The sequence below is a fragment of the Delphinapterus leucas genome, chromosome 4, assembly GCF_059928025.1.
Source record: "Delphinapterus leucas isolate spDelLeu-1000000601 "Yukka" chromosome 4, BTC_Dleu_Yukka2, whole genome shotgun sequence".
NCBI lineage: Eukaryota > Metazoa > Chordata > Mammalia > Artiodactyla > Monodontidae > Delphinapterus > Delphinapterus leucas.
Window position 1 is genome coordinate 3,027,931 of NC_143132.1, and position 18,068 is coordinate 3,045,998.

General features: G+C 48.7%; 1 protein-coding gene across 17 annotated transcripts in view; it reads right to left on the minus strand.

The window, feature by feature from the left end:
• PKNOX1 (PBX/knotted 1 homeobox 1) overlaps positions 1-18,068 on the minus strand; it is a 48,647-nt gene that overhangs the window by 29,945 nt on the left and 634 nt on the right. For 2 of the 17 annotated variants that reach the window (XM_089910156.1, XM_089910150.1), the window contains exon 1: positions 23-18,031. The exons of 1 other annotated variant lie outside the window; for it this stretch is intronic. The gene's annotated coding sequence lies outside the window, so the exon portion shown is untranslated. Of the gene's footprint in view, positions 1-22; positions 18,036-18,068 lie in introns of those variants that run through there. 14 more of the 17 variants (XM_089910151.1, XM_089910149.1, XM_089910152.1 and 11 more) reach the window with 14 other exon arrangements.

The following is an 18,068-nucleotide window of genomic DNA, read 5'->3' on the forward strand; positions in this document are numbered from 1 at the left end:
GGGGAGGGTTGACAGTTCCCACCTGAGCCACCGGCAGAGCAGAGCCGCATGTCCCGAGGTGGAGCCAACGGCGGGGAGCGGGGTCTGTGGCCTGGGAGGAGAAAGCGAGAGATGGGACGTTGAAGGTTTGAGACGCTTCTCAATACCCACGAGGGAATTCTGAACGAGCGAGTCTGGGCCACCAGTACAAGCCCGGTAATCGTCAGGGCGTGGCCAGCACGTGCAGAGGTGTAAACGTGTCCTCCAAGATAGCCCAGGTCCTAACCCCCAGGCCCTGCAAGTGGGGCCTTACTTAGAAACAGGGTCTTTACAGGGGTAATCACGTTAGGGGTCTCGAGAGGCGTGTCCTGCCGAGAGGGGGAGGGGAGAGGCGCCGAGGGGGTGGCCACGTGAACCTGTGTGAATCCGAAGCAGACTGGAGTGGTGCTGAGACAGGCCGAGGACACCCAGAGCCCGCCGGTCCTGAGCCCAGCGCCGGGAGGGGCCCGAGCTGCTCACCTACAGGCGTCCACCTGACAGTGGCTTCCCAACAGCTGACCTGAACAAAATGCACAGCAGAGGCCCTGGAAGGGCCTAGACCAAGAAGGCAGAGCCACAGCCACGTGGGTCTCGGCTGGGGGCCAACTCTCCACGGTTACTTTCCAGCCTCTGGCCGGCCCGCCCCACGAGATGACAACTGCGGCCGAGCCCACAGCCGCAGGATCTAGGCAGTGGCGGATCACTCTTCCAGCTCTGGGGGCTTTCAAAATGCCCATAATAAATAGAGGGGACAAGTCAACGTTTCATTCTAAAAACATATAGATGTGTAGTAGTCCTTCTCTCTACCAACCTGGTTGAAACTTCAATATCTGACATAACTTGGTACAACTGTTCTAAAGGAAAAAATTTGAAATTTGCGTCAAAAGCTTTGAAAATACATACTCTCTCTACAATGGAACACCACGCAAGGAAGTGGAAAAATAAGAAAAAAAAAAAAGGCAACTCCATACGACTAACATTTTGTTGAGTAAAAAGATGGGGACAGAGTGCCAAGGTCCCACTCCCGCAGGACACCGAAGGCGCCTGGAAGAAGCTGCCAGCAGATGGCGCTGTCCGCTTGAAAGGGTGGTCCAGGCCCGCCGGCAGCCATCTATCTGCAAAGTCCGCAGGTGCTCAATTCCAGGCTGCAGCAAAATGGTCCTCCATGTTGGGGCAGAAACACGGCCTGGCACCTGCAAGCGGGCAGGCAGACAGCCCCCAGCAGAATTCACAGGGTCACACATCCCGCAGAGCTGCCTGGGCTCGGGAGGAAGCGCGTGCCCTGGTCCCCAGCAGAATTCACAGGGTCATCCCGCAGAGCTGCTTGGGCTCGGGAGGAAGCGTGCGCCCTGGTCCAGGCCTCTGGCAACCTCAGCTACTCAGCTACAGGCCCTCCCGGCCCTGGCCAAGGCAGGCCCAAGACAGAACCTGAGTGACGAAGGGAAACCTACCATTAACTGGGAAATAAAGCATCCAACCCAAGGAAGAAAGGTCAGCAGGCTCATCTTTGTTTAGCAAAAACTCTTCTTTTAGGCATTATATGAAAACTAAGGTTAACTTGAGATTTCTAAACAATCAATTAATCCCTAATTCTCTCCCCCATTACATAGAAAAGTAAGCTTCTATTATATTCAAACTCAACACCAGTGTCCTCACTTCTTTTTGTAAAGGTTATACTCCATTTATAATTATTAAAAAATATTAGCTATACTCCCTGTGCTGTAAAATATATCCTTGTATCTTGTTTATTTTATACCTAGTAGTTTATGTCTCATAATCCCCTACCCCTACCTGCCCTTTCCCTCTCCCCACTGGTAACCACTAGTTTGTTCTCTATATCTCTGAATCTGTTTCTGTTTTGTTAGTCGCTAGTTTATTTTATTTCTTAGATTCCACATATAAGGGAAACATACAGTATTTGCCTTTCTCTGACTTATTTCACTTACATAACACCCCCCAAGTCCCTCCATGTTGTTGCAAACGGCAGGGTTTCACTCTTTTTTATGGCTGAGTCGTACTCCATTGTGTAAATATATACCACTTCTTTATCCATTCATGTGCTGATGGACACCTCAGTTGCTTCCATATTTCTGCTACTGGAAACAGTGCTGCTATGAACATTTGAATCAGTGTTTTCATTTTCTCCGGATATACGCCCAGGAGTGGGACTGCAGGATCATATGGTAGCTCTATATTTAGTTTTTGGAGGACCCTCCATACTGTTCTCCATAGTGGCTGCACCACTTTACATCCCCAGCAACAGTGCACACGGGTTCCCTTTCCTCCAACTGTCTTCAATTCTTAACGTCACGTGAGGCTCTAAAATCCAAGTCAAAGAACTGCCAACCCAACAGACTTAACAATACCATGGTGTTTAAGGGTGAGACACGGTTTTTGTCCATTTTATTTCTACAAGTTTCATCCAGTTAAAAAAGAACACATTTATGGAAACTGTCACTTTGGTACCCTTTCAAGAGTTCCAGCCAGACTAACACAAATGAAGAAAACACAACTTTCCAATTTTCATGTACAGAAATGTTAAAACTAAAAGTAATTAAAGAAATACAAAATTTAAAATTATACATCCTTTCTCAGCTAGCAATTATTAACTTTAAAACAACAGTGCGCCACTTTGCTAGCAAAGATGAAGTGACACCCAGCACCCTGAAGGAATCCTAGGTCTCACAAACCGTGTAATTGGTTTGGAAGGCGATTTGACCATATGTATAGTTACCCATAAAAAAAAGTTACACTCTTCTCAAACTCAGCTAAGAAGACAGCGTTAGTGTTGCAACCTGAAAGGCAGACAAAAAAATGAAAGGTGAGCCAAATCTAACAGGCAGGCGTTTCAATATTTCTAAGCATCTAGTCAAGGACAACTGACAAGTCAGGGAAGAGCCAGAGGCAGACAGACTGGCTGAGTCCCACCAGGCGGAGAAGGCCTTCCTGCTCAGAGCAGACGGTGAGTCCGGGAAGGTCCAGGACGGCTCAGTCTGCAGAGACAGGAAGAGGAGGTGCAGCATGCGGGTCAGACGGTGGAGGGGGCCCCAGGTCAGCAGCACCCCAGCTCCCCTCGTCCCAGCCCACGTGGTCCCCCAGATGAGAAGCCCGACTCGCCTGAGATGACTTCCTTCCTGCCTTAGTGGTGTCTCTAAGCCCTGTGGGAGATTTAGATTTTAATATTTTTGTGTTTAGCTTCAGAATAATCTATGTATTTGACATTTAAGTTGTGTGCAGTACGCAAGAAATTTTAGCAAATTAATCTTAGGTTTTAGCCTTGATTCCAATTTAAAAGTATAACTGAGTTACTGATTTTACACATTTCTTTTTTAGTGAAAAGGCACAAGAAATTTACTAAGATTGTAAACATTACTTCATTTATGCAAGTTTACCGACTGCCAGGGTCTATTCTAGGTCCTGAGGGTGCAGCAGTGAGCAAAACCAAGTTCCTCATCCGATGAACGTCACTTCCTGGTAGAAGGTCTGGAAAGTTTGAGAACTTGAGATTCACTACATGTGTAATTTTAAGTTACTAGATCTACTGAGAAGGTTTTATTTATTTGGTCGATATTTAAGGTGCTTAAAACGAAAAGTGTATCTACTAAACTTAAAACTAGGGTTCAAAACACATAAGGAGATTTAAGTTGTATATGGGACTGATCATTAAAGATGGTGCATGTAGTCTGATCATCTTGAGTTGATCAAAGGCTGTCTTATGGGTGAAAGATCAAAATTTACTAAACTTATAAAGAGAAAAATGAAATCTATAAATTCTAACATAAAAGCATAGAGAGAAAAACAAGGCTGTAGCTTTGTAGCCTTAATAAATATTGATTTAAAAATAACCTCAGGGCTTCCCTGGTGGCGCACTGGTTGAGAGTCCGCCTGCCGATGCGGGGAACGTGGGTTTGTGTCCCAGTCTGGGAGGATCCCGCGTGCCGTGGAGCGGCTGGGCTCGTGAGCCGTGGCTGCTGGGCCTGCGCGTCCGGAGCCTGTGCTCCGCGGCGGGATAGGCCACGGCGGTGAGAGGCCCGTGTACCGCAAAAAGAGAAAAAATAAAAAAAAATAAAAATAAAAATAACCTCAAATAATCTCTTCTCAAAAGAGAAGAGCTCAAAAGCCTCATTTCAAAGGGCATTAAAAACTCACGGCAAGCGGAACAACTAAGTCCGTGCGCCACAACTACTGAGCCCACGCTCTAGAGCCCACGAGCCACAACTACTGAATCCCGCAAGCCACAACTACTGAGCCCGCACGCCTAGAGCCCGTGCTCCTCAACAAGAGAAGCCACCACAATGAGAAGCCTGGGCAGGGCAACGAAGAGTAGCCCCCGCTTGCCACAACTGGAGAAAGCCCGCACGCAGCAACGAAGACCCAACGCAGCCAAAAATAAAATAAATAAATTAAAAAAAAAAAAGAATGAAGCCTTTTGTTTTTTAAAAAAAAAAAACTCATGGCAAGAAAGTCAGAGGCAAATAATGTTTCTTATCCACATTGATAGAAAAGAGAAACAGAACCTACACGTCATCCGTAGGGGAATGGTGAAATCCATTACGGTTCTGACCATCAATCACGAACATGAAGGTTAAGTCCAAGGAAAAAGTCTCATGGGTGCTGTCAAGTGGAAAAGCAGGGCACACAATCTGCTGTGCACGTAACTGTGCCGTTCATTCAATCCACAAATATTTACTGAAAGTCTTCTCTGGGCCAAGCTCTGTTCTAAATGCTGGGTATGGAGCAGCAAACCAAACACAGTCCCTGCTGTCAAGAAACAACTTTACGGGCTTCCCTGATGGCGCAGTGGTTGAGAGTCCGCCTGCCGACGCAGGGGACGCGGGTTCGTGCCCTGGTCCTGGAAGATCCCACATGCCGCGGAGCGGCTGGGCCCGTGAGCCATGGCCGCTGAGCCTGCGCGTCCGGAGCCTGTGCTCCGCAACGGGAGAGGCCACAACAGTGAGAGGTCCGCGTACCGGGAAAAAAAAAAAAAAGAAACGACTTTACAACAATGTTGAAAAAGTATTTGGAAATTAATGTGGGGAGAAGAGACAGCTCTCTAGGACCAAGAGCGTGGGGACCTCTCCTATATCCTTTATTAAGTTTGATGGTCCGGGGAATTCCGTGGTGGCGCAGTGGTTAAGAATCCGCCTGCCAGTGCAGGAGACAAGGGTTCGAGCCCTGGTCCGGGAAGATCCCACATGCGGCGAAGCAACTAAGCCCGTGCACCACAACTACTGAGCCTGCGCTCTAGAGCCCTCGAGCCACAACTACGGAAGCCCGTGCACCCAGAGCCCGTGCTCCACAACAAGAGAAGCCACCACGATGAGAAGCCCGCTCACCGCAACCAAGAGTAGCCCCTGCTCGCCGCAACTAGAAAAAGCCTGTGCACAGCAACGAAGACTCAATGCAGCCAAAATTAAAAAAATAAATAAATGTATTAAAAAAATAAAATAAAATTTAAAAAGTTTGATGGTCCTCTCTGTGGAGGTCTTCTGTAGCCCTGGTTAATTAATCCTGAAACACGTCATGGTTTTCCTTGCTACTGTCAAAAGTATCTCATTGTCACTGTACTTTCTGGTGGACTGCTGGGTAAGAAATGCCCCCAGTCTGTGCAGGCTAACCTTGTACCCGCCAACATTCCTAACAGCTTATGGAGAGTCTACTGGTTTTTCTCAGCACACGCAGATGCAATCCCAATCAAGATTCCTGCTGTTTTTGAAAAACTCAAAAACTTTCAAAACATCCTACAAGGCCACAGGTAACAACTAAGAAGTGGGTAACGGCACAAGAACAGGTAAACAGGCCAATGGAACAGCATAAATGAGACACTGGACTCGTCAGGGCTGGAAGGAAAAGTACCAAAGATGCAAAAAGCTTTGGAATTTTGTTGCTTTTACAAACACCTCTCTGAACTCGTCAATCGCTGCGAAGTGCTGGTGAACGCGGGCTTTTGGTGTTGCTCCACACACACACTGTACGTGGTCAACCGCGCACTCCCGCTCAGCCACGGGCACGCGGACTCTCGGCCACCTGGGCGGGCCAAGCAGAAGCTCCCGCAAGATCAGAGCTCTGCATCAGAGTCCTGTTTACGGGGCCCACGCTAACGCAGAGACGCACAGAGAACTGGTCCAGGAGGGTCCATCTTCATTTTGCACTGCCAGCATCACAGCGGGGCTTAGTGAGGGCAGGAAGGAAAACGAGGGAGGAGCTATCTTCCCAGGGTCTATATATGTGCAGACCTAAGTGAGGCACTTTTAGAGCACATCCCCAAACTGCGACACTCCTCCCGAGATGGGGGTCTTTGTCCCCTCCTCTTCAACGTGGCCTACACTCAGCGACTTGCTGGGAAGCAGGAGAGCGCATCCGGAGCAACGCTGTGTGACTTCGGGGCTGCGGAAGCTCCCGCCGCCATGTTCACCGGGACACTCACTTCCGGAGCCCCGAGAAGTAAGAAGTCTGACTAAACAGAGCGCCCCTGCGCTCACTGTGAGGAAGCGCAGGCCACAGCGAGAGTCCACGCAGAGGTGCTGTGCTCAGGAGCCCAGCTCACGTCCCAGCTAACCGGCAGCAGCAACCTCCAGATTTGAGAAAACCCCTCCAAAAGAGTCCAGCCCTCAGCCACCCAGCCATCCGCGGCCCGGCGCCCTCCTAGCTGAGGACCCCAACCCTGTGGGGCAGAGACGGGCCGTTCCCACCCCAGCCCTTCCAAACTCCCGGCCCCCAGGCCCGTGAGCAGAGTGCGGTGTGCAGCCTCCTGTGCCCCCGCCAGTAGGGACCGGAGCGCTCGGCAGTCTCTGGAGCCCTGCTGATGGCAAACAGGTGCAAAGAGGAGGAGCGCCTTTGAGAGGCCGATGTGTCTGGCTCCCAGGCCTGCCATTCCCTCTATGTGCTATTTCAGAGAACACAACAGAACTCTGTCTTGTAAAAATTAATAAACAGAACCCTTAATTAAATAGAGTTGGGAGGCCAGCAGGCGCACTCCCACGCCCCGACGGGAGGGCCACCCGACAGAAAGTGGACAGACTCCTCTTCCCGCCTGGCAAGGCCTCAGCCAAGGAGACACTGCCCCAGCCCAGCAGTGAAAAGCCGCCGGGTGGACCCCATTCCTCCAGCGGACTCTCGACTCCAGAGTCGAGAGCTCTTTAAAAGAGCTCTCCTCTCCTGGCCACGCAGGGACTTGCACGGGCGCCCCATGGTTGCAGACCCCAGATTTCAATTCTTCGTTGGTCCCGAATAAACCCAATTTTGCTGGAGAAGTAACCAGCAGTCTGTGTCATGGCAACCGTTTCTAAGATAACTGTAGAACTCACAAGGAAATCAGGCAAATGTTTGACAATCTGACAACTCTGACGCCTACAAACGTTAATTACATCAATTCAATCTATGAATTATAGTGTCATTCAAAACGGGAAACACTAAGAGAATGGATGAAGAAGGTGAACCACCAGGTACACACCACAAATGACCTTCAGTCATGTAACGTTCAACACTGCACACACAGGTAACTCTGCTTTGCAAACATTAACGAGTCTAAAGAAAATGACGGCCTGGTGCTAAGTGTACAAGTGGCATCTCCCAATAACAGCCAAGGTTTGCAAGTCAGACATCTCCAAAACATCGTAACAATTACTGAAAAGGAAAGGAACTCCTCCTTCCTGCCTGATCAACACGTATGAGAAAGACATGATGCAGCCACCGTATGTTGCCAGCACATGGTAACGATACTACCCATGAGCATGTAAGAGTTGAAATGCTGGGCGATGAAGACCCCAATTGCAACCGTAAAGTTTATTTTCCAGAATTTCACTTTGGAGAAGAGCCATCTGGTGTTGTTGATTCAACAACTAAGCTTACAGAAACTATCACCAACCATCACACCTCCATTCCCTGAGCTCCCCGTAATGCCTCCAGACCTCTCTCCCATGGCCACTCTTCCCAACCCCACCCATCCCCCAAGTCCATTCTCCACACTGCAGCCCCAGTGACGGGATTTCTTAAGGCTTGCTGCTTTCCCTCTGGGATCAATTTTCAGAGTAACGTGCTGGTTCCCTAGCGTTCTCAAATAGTGACCAGTGAGGCTGTGATCCACGGGTTTAAACATGTAAAAAATAAGTACAGGGCTTCCCTGGTGGTGCAGCGGTTGAGAGTCTGCCTGCCAATGCAGGGGACGCGGGTTCGTGCCCCGGTCCGGGAGGATCCCACATTTCGCGGAGCGGCTGGGCCCGTGAGCCATGGCCACTGAGCCTGCGCGTCCAGAGCCTGTGCTCCGCAATGGGAGAGGCCACAGCAGTGAGAGGCCCGTGTACCACAAAAAAAAATAATAATAAGTACAGCTTTTTTATACATATATTTTCTGATGTTCCAAATTATCCCATCTTTTTCCAATGTAAGCCCCTTCAGTTACCTCCTACAGCTTTTAACGCACTCAAGTAATTCTTTTTTTTTTTTTTTTTTTGCGGTACGCGGGTCTCTCACTGTTGTGGCCTCTTCCGTTGCGGAGCACAGGCTCCGGACGTGCAGGCTCAGCGGCCATGGCTCACGGGCCCAGCCGCTCCACGGCATGTGGGATCTTCCCGGACCGGGGCACGAACCCACGTCCCCTGCATCGGCAGGCGGACACTCAACCACTGCGCCACCAGGGAAGTCCTCTAGTAATTCTTGATAGCTTTCTTGCTTTCAGGTAAAACGAGATACTCCAGGCTCATATTGATTATTTTCTGTGTCAAACCCAGACTTTGCCATTGATCCAAGGGGCTTTGATTCCAATGGGAAATGATACGTAGAAACCACAGTCTAGGTGCTGTGTGCTCATTGCTACTGGTTGGTCACTGTTTCTAGCCTTTCCAATGGACAGGGATAAGAAATGTTTTCTCATAAAAATTTTGTACAAATTAACACTGATACCTCCAATTCAAATTTGGGATTACAGGGTATTTACTTTACTTCAAATTAATATTTGTATATCTCTTTTCTTACCCTGAAAATAATTTCCAAATGACAGTAACATAATGACCTATTTATCACTTTATATATGTGTGTGTGTGTATATATATATATATAGTTTCAAAATAATATGAATATTACTACTAACAATACAAGTACTAAAAATTGTTTAAGATTTCTTTGTAGTTCCTTTGTCTTTAGGATTTATCCCACTAGGATAGATGTACAATCCAAGTTGTTTTGAAGTCACTGGAAATAATAATTCTCTGTGTACTTAAGCCACCAATTCAATTCCTAGTTAGGTTCTTGTTCTTTCTTTCTTTTTTTTTTTTTTGGCTGTGCTGGGTCTTTGTTGCTGTGCGTGGGCTTTCTCTAGTTGCGGCGAGTGGGGGCTACTCTTCGTTCGTTTTGGTTCTTGTGCTTCTCATTGTGGTGGCTTCCCTTGCTGCAGAGCACGGGGTCTAAGTGCACAGGTTTCAGTAGTTGTGGTGCACGGGTTTAGTTGCTCCGGGACATGTGGGATCATCCCGGACCAGAGATCGAACCCATGTCCCCTGCATTGGCAGGCGGATTCTTAACCACTGGACCACCAGGGAAGTCCTCTTTTCTTTTTTTTTTTTTTTTTAAGTATAATTTCCATGTTATTGTGTTTTCAGAGAATAGTATTTCTTCAGTCTTTAAGGACTTAGCTCCTTACTTGGGCTCTGGTGGAGGCCATGGGGCAGCACCCGCAGGTCTAAGTCAGGGTGGGAGTGTTCCAACCTTCCGGCTTCCCGAGAACCATTCTTGACTACCATGCTGTGCTCACACAGTAACGTACTTTCACATATAGCTTGGGAAGCACACAGGTATCGAAAACACTTGCTTCGGAAAAGTCCCTGACGGCTTCGGCCTTTACTATGTTCCAAATGACGAACTTCTTAATGGGCTTATTCTTGGGCATGCATTGGGCACAGCTGGCTCAGCCCCTTTTGACATGACCATTTTTCCTTCTTTTCTTGGTCATCTTAGAAGCAAGGAGGCAAGGAAGCCCTAGTTAGATTCTTTTGATTCATTTTGCTTTAATTTTTAGGTAGTCCTCCCCCCTCCTTTTGATTTAATTTTACTATAGAAGATACATTTAGAAACCTAATCTATAACCCTGTCCCCTCCGTCTCCAATAAGGAGCCTCATTTTAACTAGTCTGGGGTTTAAGCTTTTTTACCATAAGCAAATAGTTATGCCCTCTCTCAGATAAGAGTGCACACTCTTCTCAGCTCCGGGCCTTCCTTTTCTCCCTTACCACACCCTAAAGGTGCTTCCCAGCAGGCTGTCATCACCTTCACTCCTGTTTACAGCTGCAGAGTGAGCACTACAGGTGTAGCAGACTCAGTGCAGTTATTGAACCAGCCCCTCTGTGGACATGGGTGTGTTTCCAAGTCTTCAAAGGGATCTTCTGGAAACCCAAATCTGATCAAGACACACCCACTTAAAACCCTTCAGAGGATTCCCACTGCCTACAAGATACAGATCATAACTTGTAACGCAGCATGACTGGGTCATTACTGCGCTCCTCCCTCCCCGCTCCCCATGGCTCCACTCCCCGCACCGCAAGCATACCAGGCCCTTCCAGGTTCTTCAGAGCCCTGGGCTTCCCCCAACCCCCAAAGCCTCTGAGCACAGTTCCCGCCCCCATCTGGACTGGTCACCCTAATCCTCGTCCCCTCGCCCACTCCTGTTCCCCTGGACCATTCACATCAGTCATCCCCATCTTAGAAGAGCCACCCCTGACCTCTGACCCACATCTCAGAGCAAAACATGCCTCCCTTTTACAGTCTTTCCTACAGCTGTAATCTTACTTTATTCCGATGGGCCTCGGATTAACTTGTGCCTTTACTACTTCCTGGCAGGAAGGAGCCGTGTCTGTTTTTGTTCACCATTATACTCCCCACCACCATGGCAATGTCTGGTACACAGCAGGTGCACAGTAATTTTGTTAGTGAATGGTTGTTACATTTAACACAGTAAGTATCTGTTCCATGAAAATCTGACCTAACTCACGCCAGTGCCTTTTTAAAATGATAAATCTTGGGACTTCCCTGGTGGCACAGTGGTTAAGAATCTGCCTGCCAACGCAAGGGACACGGGTTCGAGTCCTGATCTGGGAAGATCCCATATGCTGCAGAGCAACTAAGCCCATGTGCCACAACTACCGAGGCTGCGCTCTAGAGCCCACAAGCCACAACTACTGAGCCTGTATGCCACAACTACTGAAGCCCCACATCTAGAGCCCGTGCTCCACAAGAGAAGCCATTGCAATGAGAAGCCCGTGCACCACAACAAAGAGTAGCCCCCGCTCGCCACAACTAGAGAAAGCCTGTGCGCAGCAACAAAGACCCAACACAGCCATAAATAAATAAATAAATAATTTTAAAAAAGAATTACTAAAAAAAATTTAAAAAGATAAATCTTGACTACCTTTCTCCATTTCATCTAAAGTTGCTGGTCTGTACAAGTTTTCTACCTCCAAGTTCAATTCTTATTTATTTATTTATTTAGTTGCACCAGGTCTTAGTTGTGGCAGGCGGACTCCTTAGCTGCGGCATGCAAACTCTCAGTTGCAGCATGCATGTGGGATCTAGTTCCCTAACCAGGGATCGAACCTGGGACCCCTGCATTGGGAGCTCGGGGTCTTATCCACTGTGTAACCATGGAAGTCCCTCCAAGGTCAATTCTGATCATTTATATCTTCTTCATAAACTATCCACAGCTCTTCAAATTTACTGCCATCAAATTGTACATGGATGTTCTTACTTGTAAAATTTTCATATCTGTAGTCATATCCCTTTTTATTTATTTTTTTAATTTATTAATTTATTTATTTTTGGCTGCGTTGGGTCTTCATTGCTGCGCGTGGGCCTTCTCTAGTTGCTGCGAGCAGGGGCTACTCTTCGTTGCGGTGCACGGGCTTCTCATTGCGGAGCACAGGCTCTAGGCGCGCAGGCTCAGTAGTTGTGGCGCACGGGCTTGGTTGCTCCGCGGCACGTGGGATCTTTCCGGACCAGGGCTTGAACCCGTGTCCTCTGCATTGGCAGGTGGACTCTTAACCACTGCACCACCAGGGAGGTCCCCATCTTCTTTTTCCTCTAAAATGTACTATGTATGGCTCTAGGGCTGTACAAAAACAGGCCACAGTGGGACGCGGCCCATAGGCCTACAGTTTGCCAACCCCAGGCCTAAAGTTTAGCTGTCCCAAGAGACATGTTACACTTGACAAATATAACCCCAGCTACAGCGCACTCTCTAACTCAGTTTCGGTGATGTCAAGTCTCTTGCACTTTTCATTTAATCCACACACATGCTGGTGCGTCCAGGCAGCTCCCTCCCTCCCAGACTGCCACGCCCACCCAGCTAGGCTTCAGTTTCCCAGCAGGGCACCTCCCCAGCTGCTCTCAGAAGCTGCTCTAAGAGTTCCACCAATTCCACAAACCGAGAAACACAGGAAATTCTGGGGTAATTTCAGTCTTAGTGGCTGTGAGAGCCGGTTATGAAGCCAGAAAAGGGCTGGGAGACAATACAAACTATATCTCTAGATTTTAGGGGGCAGTTACTTATCCTTCCCAAAACATTTAATTGATGATCCTTTTCTAAACCAAACCTGTGTACTAATAAAGCTAAGAAAGCTGTCAAGGAACCCAAGACTCTCAAAATTCTATATTCAAAAAACCAGATCCTTTCCAAGACACCTTGCAGGACACCAGTTGTACGTCACTACAGTGCAATCAATTTTCCTTCTGTGTGTGGGAGGGTTGAGGTGACTGCCACTCGAGAACACCAGCCAAATGTCGCCTGCCTTCTGTCCTGGCTCCATGTCCCATCCCAGGGAGGTGTTCAGTCAAGAACTCATTCTGAGGAAAACATTTATCAAGATATCACTTTATTTTTCAAGCAAGATTTTGGGAGGTACCACTTGAAGTTTAATATTCAAATAAAATCAAACGTTAAATCCTGCTATAATCTATCCCCCCAAAATATTTCCAAGCCAACCACCTACGTCCCCAAGAGACACAGCAAAATTCTAACAACAAAGGTGTTTAATGGTTTCAGAACCCATTTCAGTAAATTCTGGGCTGAATGGCCTTTCACAGCTGATAGAATTTCGATTCACACCACAGCTTTGTCTTTAGGGCCATGACTATCACCGGCCTCACTAAACACTGCTATTTAAAACTTTCATGACATACTTGCTACTGACGGTCAATGAATATGTTGTAGGAAAAACAGGAACCCCAACCCTTCAAGGCAAGGGCTCTTTCTTGGGACCACCTTTTCCCTAGGGCACCATCTGAGCTCAGGGACAGAGCACCGTGGACGTCGGCCTGGCAGCACCATCCCTATCCTGATCGGGCTGGCGCTCAGCTTGGCAGCCCAGAGGATGATCAAATAAACATGGGAAACAACAAGACCTAAATGCTTGAAAGGCTTCACAATATCGGGCACGGCCAGAAAATAAAGAGACTGTAGGCAAATATTTAAAATGAGAAATGTGTCAATTATGTAAATACATGAAAACATATGTAATAACACTGACTAAAAACACAACTCAAAGGAGCTGAACTGATGAATTTGTAAAAATTTATGCCTATCCCATTAAACTCGGGTTCCACACAAGGCATTTTGGGAAATGCCGTTCTAGGTCAGTACTTCTCGACCAGGGGTCTTTTTGTCCCCCAGAAAACACTTGGCGATATCTGAAGACATTTTTGGTCGTCACAACTGGGGGTGGGGGTCCCTCTGGTGTCTGCTAAAATCCCACAACGCACAGGACACGAAGTACCCAGCCCCAAATGTCAGCGGGGCCCCAGCTTTGAACGCCTGCCATAGAGGATCACAGGGGTGTTTCACTTAGGCTGCAATAAATTGTACTGAAATAAATATTTGTTTTATAGGGTTCTTTTTTATTTATTTATTTTTGGCTGCGTTGGGTCTTCGTTGCTGCGCGCGGGCTTTCTCCAGTTGTGGCAAGCAGGGGCTACTCTTCATTGTGATGCGCGGGCTTCTCATTTCTCATTGTGGTGGCTTCTCTTGTTGCGGAGCACGGGCTCTAGGCACACGGGCTTCAGTAGTTGTGGCACGTGGGCTCAGTAGTTGTGGCTCGCGGGCTCCAGAGCGCAGGCTCAGTAGTTGTAGCACACGGGCTTAGTTGCTCTGCAGCATGTGGGATCTTCCTGGACCAGGGCTTGAACCCGTGTCCCCTGCATTGGCAGGCGTATTCTGCGCCACCAGGGAAGCCCACGTATTTGTTTTTTAAAAAAACTGTGCACAAACACATAACTGAACTTAGACTATCGCAAAGTTAAATTCCTGATTTTTAATGCAAAAAAAATACAAACTTTGGGGGCTTCCCTGGTGGCGCAGTGGTTGAGAGTCTGCCTGCCGACGCAGGGGACACGGGTTCGTGCCCCGGTCCGGGAAGATCCCACATGCCGCGGAGCGGCTGGGCCCGTGAGCCATGGCCGCTGAGCCTGCACGTCCGGAGCCTGTGCTCCGCAACGGGAGAGGCCACAGCAGTGAGAGGCCCGCGTACCGCAAAAAAAAAAAAAATACAAACTTTGGTAAAATGTCTCAGACAACATGTGACATATACTGAGGGCTTGCCAAACTCTCGTGAAGGCATTATCTCTGCAAGTCTGATCAGACTGTTCAGGAAGCTGCGATCACAATTCCTACCATCCACAGTCCCTTCCGAGTGACCCCACCCACCACTGCAGACCCTGCTGAAAGGAGCCCACCCCTCCCTGGGGAGAGCTCGGGGACCAGGAGCCCCTGGCGCCCAGGTCAGCACCTGGGGGACACGGTGGAAGGCGACAGAGCTGTCACCCTGTCTCCAGGATGTCCGCTGGGAAACAGGAAGAGGATGAGGTGGGCAGAGCTGGGAAACGGAGAACATGCAGCAGACAGTGTGCAGAAGCAGTCAGTGGTTAAGAGCAACAGTGGAAGTCAACGGGGAAGGTCAAGACCAGGGTGGAAGCCGGATCCCGCCAGGGCCCAAGCCGCAGTTCCATCAGCCCCAAGGCCCAGCACTACCTTGGTCCCTGGACCCCGCTAGATTCCTTTTTTCCTTATTCCTATGTGACCCTAAACCCCTGGACTTGAAGTCGGCCCGCTCCCTGCCATCCTGGGGCCTGACTACAACAGCCAGGCGTCCATCAAAGACAGACACAAACGATAAAGGCAATTCCCACCACGTGCCCTGCAGCCTGCCACCAACAAGGCTCTGCTAGGCCAGAGGTTACACCAAATGACACACACTGTTTGGGTGGCAGGGTCGCCCTGAACAGAAATAATCCCCCAGACAGGAGCGCATCACCCCATACTGAGCAGCTCACCCTGAGGGGAGGGATGACAAGGCCTGCTGCTGGACCCGTCAGGACGAGCACACGCCAACACTGAAGGGAAGACTCAAGACAAAGGGCATCTGAAAGGTTCACTAACTCACTGGCCCTCCATCCTGCAACGTGACTGATCAGTACTTTTCAAGATTCTGACAAAGCTGTAGGACCCTTTCCCCAAGGAATCCTAGATGGAAAGAAGCAGCTGCTCTGTCCCCTCCCCAAGTCCCCCAGACGCATCCTCAGAGCCACAGTGCTTCTGCATCAGGAGTCTGAAACCACCTCGTCAGACAGCAGGTCTGCTGGGTCAGTACCAGGCCCTCTGTGAGTGAAACTCCCAGAAACAGTGACTAGGCCAGTGGGGCTGACACACCGACACTAGGCACGGCTGCTGGCGAGGGCACCCAGCAGCTAGGCACCCTGTCCACTCGCTGGAGGGCAGACAACACAGCCGGAGGGGCCTCATTTGATGGGGCCCTTTGCAGCCAGGCCTTTCCAACCAAACCACCATGCCCCCCAGCCCTTGAATGTTTATTCTAACAATTTCCAAACTGAACCTTTTCTACACTATATTTCACCTTCCACGTCTTCCTAAACAGATTGTACAAGACAGAACAGTAACCCATCACAGTTGTGAGTCATCACAACTGGTGTCAGGCAGTAAACCCATGTGGCCTCACCTCACTATGACCCCATACTGTGAAGCTTTGGGTTCCCTGGGCTGCACTGTTTTTACCTCCTCATCACCCTCGCCATCAGTATAAGCGTTTGAGGGAAAAAGGAGGCACATACATATTCCTACTAAGGGATGGGCTCCCAGTGCAGAGGTTCTTAACTTGGTCTCTGTGAACCTGAATGAGAAAAAAAATCACATCTTTATTTGCAATAACATCTGGCTGAAATTTAACACTCACTCAATTCCACCGGCAGACGTGAAATCCTGGAGAGCACCTGGGACTTCTTCACCAACAGAAACTGCAGGTATTTGCACAGAGCATTAGCATCATATACTCAAGAAGAAATTATTAGAGCCAGTGTTCAATCTGTTACTAAGTGAGCTACTAAAAAGCATGTAAAGAAATTTATCACCAGTTTGGTTCAGTATTTTGCTAACTGTATTTCAGTGTAATAGGTTCTCTTCTTGATCCTCTCTTATTTTTTCTAAACCGTTTGTAGGAGGAGAGGAGGAGTCTGGAGACCAGCAGAGCGCAGGGAAAGGTCCTCTGGGGCGCATGATTTGCATCAGTCCAGAAATTTCAAGGTTTTCTTCTAAACAGTTTCAATTAGTTTGAAACAAAAGCGAAAGTTATAACCAGAATGTTGCCTTTCACTAATCCTAAGTAATACTTTCCTAAAGTTACAACACACTGATACGGAAATGTAAACGTAGCACACTGAGGACAGCTGTTTGCACCCAATTCCATTAGTGCCGACGCTCAAACCCTCAGCATAGAACGTTAATCTTCCGAGTCGTACTTCACCTACCATATTTCAATTCCCACTTGTAAATCTCTGAAGCAGGAAGAGTCCTTCCACTGCTGCCTTCGGAAAGCCGTGTGTCAGTCAATATCACACAGCCGTGCATCGCTGATTCAACCAAATACTGTAACTAAACGATCTACATACCACTCTCCACGCTCGGTAAATTAAGAAAAAAAATGATGCAAGGCAGATTTGAGTCAGTGAGCCATCTTCCAAATGCATGTACAACTAGATTTGAGAGTATCACCAATAACTGTACTGGCAAAATTTTTACATTTCACTTCGATTCTTCCATACAATATTCAAAATACTTTATATAAAATTATGTATTATATAAATACATAAATCCCTTTTCAATATGTCAGGAAAAATCATACAAGTATACCCAACGAAAGCTGAGGGTTTCATTTACCATAAAGTAGAAAGCACTCCCTTCCTAAGGAAAAACCAGTAGTTTCTATTAAAAACTAAGTCTTGGGGCTTCCCTGGTGGCGCAGTGGTTGAGAGTCCACCTGCCGATGCAGGGGACACAGGTTCGTGCCCCGGTCCGGGAAGATCCCACATGCCACGGAGCGGCTGGGCCCGTGAGCCATGGCCGCTGAGCCTGCGCGTCCAGAGCCTGTGCTCTGCAACGGGAGAGGCCACAACAGTGGGAGGCCCGCGTACCGCAAAAAAACAAAAAGAAAAACAAAAAAACCTAACTCTTGGGATCAAAATTAATTTCAACCCTCTTGCGAATGGCAAATCTATCCTGGATGGTTGCAGGTGTGCGATCAAATTTACCAAATGCATATTCGCGCATGTATAGGTATCCCCCCCGCAAGGATCTGCCTTCTGCCCTTACCCGCGCCCCCAGTCCGCCCCGCCCCGCGCCGCCCCCGTCCGGGACTCCGACCCCAGGCAGCACGCGGTGAGACGCATTCTAGGAGTCAAACTTCAAGAAGGAGAACCTGGCTGGCCGAGGCTTGGAACCGCTATTCAACAGCCCTGACGATGATATAAAGCAGACTAACGCTCCCTGCCTTTTCTGAAGTGACTCACGATCTCTTTCTAAAGGAATGTGGAATTCCAGCGAGTGGCCGGACCGTGCCCGACGCGCCCAGGCCTCTACTTCACATCGGCTGTTTATTACTCGCGACGCATTTGTCACTCATTCCAGACACCGGGCACCCGGCTCCCTCCCAGCCTCGGACCCGGCGACGGCCGACGCAGGGCCTCGGTGACCCCCCGAAGCACCCCCGCCGCCGCCGCCGCCCC